Source organism: Petaurus breviceps, unplaced genomic scaffold (assembly GCF_028583685.1).
Source record: "Petaurus breviceps papuanus isolate PSGF00001 unplaced genomic scaffold, PetGlider_PUasm1.0 42, whole genome shotgun sequence".
NCBI classification, from domain to species: Eukaryota; Metazoa; Chordata; class Mammalia; order Diprotodontia; family Petauridae; genus Petaurus; species Petaurus breviceps.
In genome coordinates, this window is record NW_027186325.1 from 2639647 (window position 1) to 2649560 (window position 9914).

The following is a 9914-nucleotide window of genomic DNA, read 5'->3' on the forward strand; positions in this document are numbered from 1 at the left end:
AAAGAGATGAATTTAACCAGCCAGCCAGACTGGACAAACAAAAACCGATGAGGATACCTAATGACGAGGCGGACATATACCCAGAGAGCCACCCATGGGATTAGTTCTTCAGAGTGCATTCCTTAAACAGGGGCTACAAATTTTAGCAAAAAGAGATTAGGCTGTAGGGAATTTGAGAAGGACCTTTCAGTTATCCCAACCCTCTTGCTATGTTAAAAGCCCATGCCTTCTGTGCCGATCAGGTGTCTGCAGCATGTTTCCTGTGAAGTTTATTCAGCCTGGAGAAAAGAAGACTCTGGGGGAACATGATAGCTGTCTTCAGATATTTAAAGGCTGACAAATGAAAGAAGGATTAGACTTGTTTAACTTAGCCCCATAGGGAAGAACAAGGAGCACAGGAGGGAGTTGCAGAGAGGCAGATTTAGGATCAATATCAGGAGCAACTTTCTAACAGAGTTGTCCAAAGTGTAACAGGCTGCCTCAGGGGCGTTGTGTTCCCTTCACCAGAAAACTTCAAGTAAAGGTTGAATGAACACTCATCAATAATTGTAAAGACGAGATCTCTGCTCAAGAGCAGGTTGGACTATAGAACCTCTGTGGTCTTTTGTGAGGTCTCTGTGGTCCAACTCTGAGATTATAGGATATGTAAAATACATATGTTATACACTGCAAGAAAGTTTATAGAAAAAGGAAGACACTGAATATAACTGAAAAATATTATTATTTTGAAAATTAATTGAGCAAGTTGTTGTTATTAAGTAACTGTTATATTCCAGATATGGTACTAGGCATTAGGAATCGGAATGCAAGAATGAAACAGTACCTGCCCTTAAGGGGCTTATATTCTATGAGTAAATGAATAAATACAAACTTTAGCAAGTATGGCTTTTAGTTAAGAAGTTTAGAGAAGTGGGCAGAAGAGAATGTAAGGACCACAATCAGGGTTAGAATGATCCATAAGGTACTGAATTGCAGGTCATGCTGTGGGAGGATCAGCCTTACTGGGTTCAAGAATGAAGTTTCTTAGGGGCAGCCAGGTAGCACAGCGAGTAAGAGCACCGGCCCCAGTTTCGGGATGATCTGGGATCTAATCTGGGCTCAGACACTTAGCACCCACCCAGAAACACCTGGCCGTGTAACCTTGAGCAAATTACTTAACCCCAATTGCTTTAAAAAAAAAAAAGAATGAAGTTTCTTATTAAAACTAGAGCAGCTGATGGACCCTGGTGATTCTAATAGGAGGGGTTGCCTCGCCATTTTAACTGAGAAAAACTGAATAAACCTCATAGATAAATGGCACCATCACCTACCAAATCAATTTTTAGGAGAGGACATAACCCCAAACTGCATTATGAAGTTTGGGGCAAATCAGGTTGTGTGGGGGGAGGAAGTTGTATCAGGATCAGGAAAACTGTCAGGAAAGCACTGGTCTGACCACATCCAGCAAGTCTGTTTTGGGATGAGAAAATAATCTCACTCTTTTCTGCCTGCTCCAGATGAGTCCTATGTACACAAACAAAGTTCAGTCAGTTTTTCTCCCTTCAAGATAGAAAATGATATGTAGGCTGTTGGGCATACTGGAGAACAGAAAGCAAGTGACAAGAGACCAAGAGTTTAACTTTGAGATGGGCTAGTCCTCTAAGGGTGTTGTGGGTGATCCAGGTCTGCCATATTTACTCTGGACACAATTTTCCTTCCTTTCTTTCCATAAATAAGACAATCAACCATCATTAATGAAGTACCTTCTATGGTCCAGATATTTAGGATACAAAGGCAAAAATGAATCAGCTCCTGCTTTCAAGAACATTGCATTAGGGGAGACATTATGTACATATATAAATATGTCCAGATTAAATACAAAATAAATGCAAAGTTCTCCCATCTCATATTAACCTCTTAGAATTCCTTGTTTTCCTCAAATATTTACTTAAGAACTACTTCCTACACAAGCCTTTTCTTCCCCTCCCCATATATTTGTGTCCCCCTAAAAATTACCTTCTACTTATTTTATCTATATCTTGCATGTATTTATGTATGTAATTATGTTGTTCAATAGAATGCAAACTCCTTAAGAGAAGAGACTATTTTATTTTTCTTTTAGTGTCAGTTGAAGATATGAAGACAAAAATTTTAAAACAGACTTCTACCCTCAAGGAGCTTGTATACCAATGTGTGGGGGAGGGGAAGGGAAAGAATTACATACATTACACATAATACAAAGTCTTTTTGGCTTCGGTCTGCCTCTTAGAATCCCTTCAAAGCTCAGCTCTATCTTTTATACGAAGCCTCTCCTAATCCTCCACAACTACTACCTTCTTTCCTTGCTACCCTGATTACTTTGTATTTATTTTTATTCTTCTACATGTATACATGTTGTCTCCTCCAATCGAATGTAAACTCTTAGAGGCCTTTTTCCTTTATCTTTGACCATTTCTTTATCTTTGTCTTTGTCAGAGTGCTGAGTTACTTCTCCATTCATGTCTAGTCAGCTATTTTCCCTTCAAGTCAGAAAACGATGTGTAGATGAGGCTGTTGGGCATACTGGAGGACAGAAAGCGAGTGAAAAGAGATCAGGAGCTTAACTTTGAGATGTTCTACATTTGTGCCTCTCCATGTGTGTTACCTATCTGTGTCCCCTCTTCCAATGAATATTATGTGTATTTGTGGGAGAATATGCTTCAGGTTTAAGGGAGAAACATTTTATTGGTATTTTTATGATGAAATTTTATTAAATCTTTTGATTGGGATTAATCATAAACTCTGATTTGTAAAAAATCACACAATGCAGGGGGTTCATGTACTATGGTTTTAAGTGGATTAAGAGCCACAGGATACTTTCAATTTAGGGCAGCCCCATCTGATAGACACACTTTGTGAGTTGTTTCAGGTTTTATGTGTTTATATATGATCCCTGTCATGGATACTAATTTGGCTAAGCTTTACAGTTTAAAATTTTTTTAAAATGCTATTTAAAATTCTTATGTTCACTACCAAAGGATGGAAATGACAATGTTGAATTATTTTCTGTGACCTTGAGTTCTTGATAGCTCTCTTAGAAAACTCAGTTGAGTCCTGCTAACCTGGAAAATCTTCCAGGTGTCTGCCCAGTGATTGTATTTGGACTTTAGAAAATTAGGCAAATGTTTTCCCAGTGGGAACAGAAGAGAGTCAACAAACTTGGAACAGAATAGTCTGCCACCCATAATCCAGTAAGCTTTACTTCTATTCCCACGTAAGTTCTTGGCTATTATAAAATTGTTGGTATGCATCTAGTAAAGGAAACAGTAACTATAAAGAGCGAGCATAGCTTCATCAAGAGCAGGTCATGACCAATTACCTTTATTTCTCCCTTTTGACAGTTACTAAATTGGCAGGTTGTGGGAAATAATGTTGGTATAGTTTATCTACATTTCATTAAAACATATCTTTAAGCATCTCATACTATTCTTGTGGAAAAGATGAAGAGATGTCGGGTAGGTAATAGTAGAATATGTTTTTACACCTCATCATTAAACCAAAACTTCTCTTTCCAAAATTAGTTGCTTTTTTTTTGCCTTTTTTTGGAGGGCAATTGGGGTTAAGTGACTTGCCCAAGGTCACATGGCTAGTTTTTGTGTTAAGTGTCTGAGGTCAGATTTGAACTCAGGTTCTCCTGGCTCCAGGGCCAGTGCTCTATTCACTGTGCCAACTAGCCACCCCCTACTATTGCTTTCCTAATTGCCAAATTCAATGGTCTTTTCTCAATCCTCATTCTGCTTGACCTCTGTGCAGCCTTTGACACTGTTGATCACCCTCTCCTTGATGTGTTCTTTTGTTTAGGTTTTTTGAACATTTTGGGGAGGGAAATCTACTTAACACTGTAAATTTAACCCACAGTCTCGGAGGTGTAGATGTAGAGAGTAGGTGGCAGAGTAGTGAAGAAGTTCTGAGAGGAAAACTACATTGGTATCAGGAGATAAAGCAGTCACATCATCCAAAAGCTCAAGGGGAAGCAGTTTAGTGTCGAGTTCCTGGATTGAGGGGGAAGAGCCAAGAACTAAGCTGTCCCAGAATTCCCCTCCAAATAACTTTAAAATAAGACCTAAATCAAATTCTGGAGTGGCAGAGTAAACAAAAGGCCAGGGTGAGAGACATCCATCTAGACCAAGGCAACTTAGGAGGTTGTGATATGGAGTGGGGGGAGGGCACTCCCAGAGCATACATGGCTGCAACACCAGTGGTGGGACAAGGTGTTACTAGGAGTTCTGTCACTAGGGACTGGTAACAGAAGTAGCAGTAACTTTGGAAGCTCTCCAGTCAGAGATAATAAGAGGATCTAGCAGCTGGTCAGAAAGAAATTAAAAGGGACCCCCGTGTTAGCCCTGGATGTAAGACTGGACACTGTTTGGCAACTCCATTGCATATACCTATTTCTGGATCACAGTTCAAGGGTAGAGAGGAACACATTTGATTACAAGGAAGCAGGGGTTCTGAAAAGCATTATCAATTCTGATCTCAGGGGATCAGAGGCCCTGAAAAGCAGTGTTGATTTCAATAACAAAGGATCAGGGGCCCTTCATAAGTAAGGATCATAGCACAGAACAGGAGAGCAGTGAACACTCCTCTTCCCAGATCACACCATCATGGAAGCATTAAAATCTTCCAACTCTCTAGAATTAGCTCTGAAAACAACAGTGCAAAAAAAAAAAAAACTGAAGCTTTAGATAGTGTCCTTCCCTTTCCTCCCATCCCCACCCCATTTTAGAAACAGAACTTTAACATAAAGTTAAAAGTCAATAAATAGGTTGGAAAAAATGAGCAAACAACAAAAAGAACCTGATCAATAAAGCTTCTACGATGAGAGCAAGACACAAACCTAGAAGGGCTTTTGACATGTCAAAATAGCTACAAACAAAGCCTCAAAGGAAAAGGCAAATTGAACACAAGTCAACAAAAATTCCTGGAAGAGTTAAAAAAATTATTTTCAAACTCAAATAAAAATGGTAGAGAAAAAGTCAAGTATGAGAGTAAGGGAAGAAAATTATGAGAAGGTAATTAACAGCTTGGTAAAAAGAGCCACAAAAGAATACTGAAGAAAATAAGACCTTAAAAAACAGAATGATCAAATGGAAAAAGAGGTACAAAATTTCACTGATAAAAATAACTCCTTAAAAAGCACAATTGACCAAATGCAAAAGGAAATACAAAATGTTACTGAAGAAAATAATTCCTTAAAAATCAGAGTTGGGTAAGTGGAAGCTAATGCCTCCATGAGACATCAAGAAATAAGAAAACAAAGTTAAAAGAATGAAAAAAAGAAGAAAAATGTGAAATAGCTCATTGGAGAAAATACTGACTTGGAAAAAAGGTTGATGAGAGAGAATTTAAGAATTATTGAACTGCCAGAAAGCCACAATCAAAGAGCTTAGATATCATGTTCAAGACATGATCAAGCTATAAAAAGTACATGAATGTCCTAAAACCAGAGGGTAAATTAGAAATCGAAAGAATCCATTGATGATTTCCTGAAAGAGATCCCCAAATAAAACTAGAGGTGTCATAGACAAATTCAAGAGCTGCCAGGTCAAAAAGAAAATACTTCAAGCAGCCAGAAAGAAGCCATCCAAATATTGAATTGCTACAGTCAGGATCACATAAGATTTAGCAGATACTGCTATAAAAGAGTAGAAAGGTTAGAATAAAATATTCCAGAAGGAAAAGAGCTGGGATGCAACCAAGAATAATTTACCCAGGAAAACTGAAAATATTACTTCAAGGGAAAAATAATTGTATTTAAAGAAATAGAGGACTTTCAAACATTTCTGATTAAAAAAATCAGAACTGATTAGGAAATTTGACTTTCAAATACGAGACTCAAGAGAAGCATAAAAAGGTAAACATGAAAGAGAAATCATAAGGAACCCAATAAGATTAAATTATTTACATTTCTTTATGGGAAGATAATACATACAACTTCTAAGAACTTTATTGTTAGGGCATTTAGAAGGATTCTACATAGCTTGGGGCATGGGAGTATATTAATTATGTTGGGATGATAAAAATAAAAAGTGGATAGGCAAGAAAGAAGGGTGCCTAGGGAGAAAGGGGAAGGGAGAGGATGAAGGGGGAAGGGAGAGGATGAATGGGGAAAAATTATCTCACATAAAAGAGTGCACAGGGAAGAGTTTTTACAGTGGAGGGGAAATGATGGGGGGAGGGGCGGCAATGCTTGAACATCACTCTCATCTAAATTGGTCCAAAAAGGGAAACATGTATATATGTATACACATACATATTCACACACACACATATATACACAAACACATATATGTTGAGTGTGTGTGTATTTGTGTGCACGTGTATATGTGTATAAACAGTGTAGAAAGGGGATAAGAGAAAGAGGGCAGTCTTAAAAGGGAGGGCAGATAAAGGAAGATGGTCAGAAGCAAAACAGACTTCAAAGGAGGGACAGAATAGAGAGAGAGAGAGAGAGAGAGAGAGAGAGAGAGAGAGAGAGAGAGAGAGAGAGAGAGAAGGACAAATAGAAGAAAAAAGAATGGAGGGGAATGCATAGTTAATAATTATAATTGTAAATGTGAATCAGGTTATGTCACCCATAAAATGGAAGCATATGTTGAATGGTTGAGAAGCCAGAATCCAATATTATGTTGTTTACAAGAAACACTCTTGAAACAGAGGCACACAGAGAGAGTTAAAATAAAGGGCCATAGCAGAATCTATTATACTTTAGCTGAAGTAAAAAAGGCAGGGGTAACAATCATGATCTCAAACAAAGCAAAAGCAAAACAGTGAAACTACATTTTGCAAAAAGGCATCATAGAAAATGAAGTAATATCAGTACCAAATATAATGTGTGCCGAAAGCATAACATCCAAATTCTTAAGGAAAAAGTTAAACAAATTACAAAAGGAAATAATTATACTACTAAGAGACCTCAACTTTCCCCTCTCAGAGCTAGATCAATCTAACCACAGAATAAATAAGAAAGAAGTTAAGGACATGAATAGAATCTTAGAAAAGCTAGAAATGATAGACCTCTGAAGAAAACTGAATGGGAATAGAAAAGAGTATCCCTTTTTTTTTTCTCAGGTATTCATGGAAACTTCAAAGTTTCATCCCTTTTCATCCACATCTTGGTTATTCATGGAATACTTAAAATAGATCATGTATTAGGGCATAAAAACCTCACAACTGAAATGAAATGTGGAAAAGGTAAAATATTAAATGTGCCCTTTCCAGACCAAAATGCAATAAAAATTATATTCCATATAAGACTGTGGAGCATAGATTAAAGATCATTTGGAAACAAAATAATCTAACCATAAGAATGAGTGTGTCAATGAACAAATCAGAAATAATCAGTAATTTCATTAAAGAGAATTCTAACAATGCCAACAATTGTGGATGCAGCCAAAGCTTAGAAAGAAAATATGTCTCTAAATGTGTACATCAATTAAAAAGAGAAAGAATAGATCAATGAATTGGGCATGTAACTAAAAAAAATACTAGGTAAAGAATAGATTTAACAATTCCCAATTATATACCAAATGGAAGTTCTGAAAATCAAAAAAGATTCATAAAATTGGCAGCAAAAAACAAAACAATACAAAACAAAACACTGGACATATAAATAAAAGTAGGAGCTGATTTTATGAAAACACCAATAAAACCAACAAACCATCAGTTAACTTGATTTAAAAAAAGAAGAAAATCAAGTTACCAGCCCCAAAAATGAAAATGATAAATGTCTCACCAATAAAAATGAAATTAAAACAATTATTAGGAGTTATTTTGCCCAATTATGTGCCAATAAACCTGACAGTCTAAGTGAAATCAATAAATATTTACAGTTGATACTGTAAGCAAAAATTAAAAAAAATAAACATTTACAAAGAAAATCAATTGCCCAGATTAGTAGAAAAAGAAATGGAATACTTGTTACAGGATATAAGATAAACCCAAATAAATCCTCATCATTCCTGTATATTTCTTTTTTCTTTTTTTTTTTTTTTGCCTTTTGGAGGGCAATTACAGTTAAGTAACTTGCCTAAGTTTACACAGCTAGTTTTTTCGTGTGGGCGTTAAGTGTCTGAGACTGGAACCGAACTCAGGTCCTCCTGACTCCAGGGCCGGGCTTTACTCACTGTGCCACCTAGCCACCCCATTCCTGTATATTTCTAATGAAATACAACAGCAAGAGATAGAAAGAGAAATCCCATTTAAAGTTACTGTAGACATTATAAAATATTTGGGAATCTACCTGCCAAAACAAACTCAGGACCTATATGAACACAACTACAAATTTTCACACAAAATAAAGTCAGATCTACCTAAATGGAAAAAATCAATTGCTTGTGGCTGGGTCAAGCTAATAAAATAAAAATGACAATTTTACCTAAATTAAATTACATATTTAGTGCCATACCAATCAATTTACCAAAAATTTACTTTATAGAGCTAGAAAAACTAGTAACAAAATCAATTGGGAAGAACAAAAGGTCCAGAATATCAAGGTAACTAATGAAAAGAAATGCTAGGGAAGGTAGCCTGGCCATATCAGATTTAAATCTGTGCTATAAAGCAGCAGTCCTCAAAACTACTTGGTACTGGCTGAGGAATAGAGTAGTAGATCAATGGAATAGATTGGGCACATGAGACTCAGCAATCAATGACTATAGTAATCTACTTTTTGATAAACCCAAAGATCCCAGTTTTGGGGATAAGAACTCACTCTTTGACCACACTGCTGGGAAAACTGGAATATAGTATGGCAGAAACTGGGCATAGACCATTATTTAACACTGTATACCAAAATCAAGTCTAAATGGGTGCATGATCTAGGTATAAATGCTGATACTGTAAGCTATCTGGGAAAGTAAGGAATAGTTTACCTGTCAGATTTATGGAGAGGGGAAGACTTTATGACCAAACAAGAATTAGAGAGCATTATAAAATGAAAAATCAATAATTTTGATTACATTAAATTGAAAAGCTTCTGTACAAACAAAGCCAGTGTAACCAATATTAAGAGGGAAGTGGAGGGGTGGCTAGGTGGTGCAGTGAATAGAGCACTGGCCCTGCAGTCAAGAGGACCTCAGCTCGAATCTGGCCTCAGACACTTAACACAAAAAAACTAGCCATGTGACCTTGGGCAAGTCACTTAACCCCAATTGCCCTGCCTTCTCCCTCCAAAAAAAAGCAAATAAATAAATTAAAAGATACTTAAAAAAAAAGAAGGAAGTGGAAAATTGTGAAAGAATTTTTACAACCAATGTTTCTGATAAAGGCTTCATTTCTAAAATATACAGAGAATTGAGTCAAATCTGTAAAAATACAAGTCATTCACCAATTGATAAATGGTCAAAGGATATGAACAGTCAGATTTCAGAGGAAGAAATTAAAGATATCTATAAGCATATGAAAAAATGCTCTAAATCACTATTGATTAGAGAAATGCAAATCAAAACAACTCTGAGGTACCACATATTACTGGTAAGATTGGCTAAGATGACAAAACAGGAAAATGACACATGCTGGAGAGGATGTGGAAAAATTGGAACACTAATGCATTGCTGGTGGAGTTGTGAACTGATTTAACCATTCTGGAGAGCAATCTGGAATTATGCCCAAAGGGCTATAAATAATTTCATATCCTTTGACCCATCAATACCACTTCTAGGGTTGTATCCCAAAGAGATCGTAGAAGTGGAAGGAAGACCCATATGTACAAAAAAAATTTATAGCAGTTCTTTTTCTGATGGCAAAGAATTGGAAATTAAAGGGATACCCATCAATTGGGGAATGGCTAAACAAGTTGTGGTGTATGAATGTAATGGAATACTATTGTGCTACAAGAAATGAAGAGCAGATGGACTTCATATTTACCTGGAGAGACTTATACAAACTGATGCTGA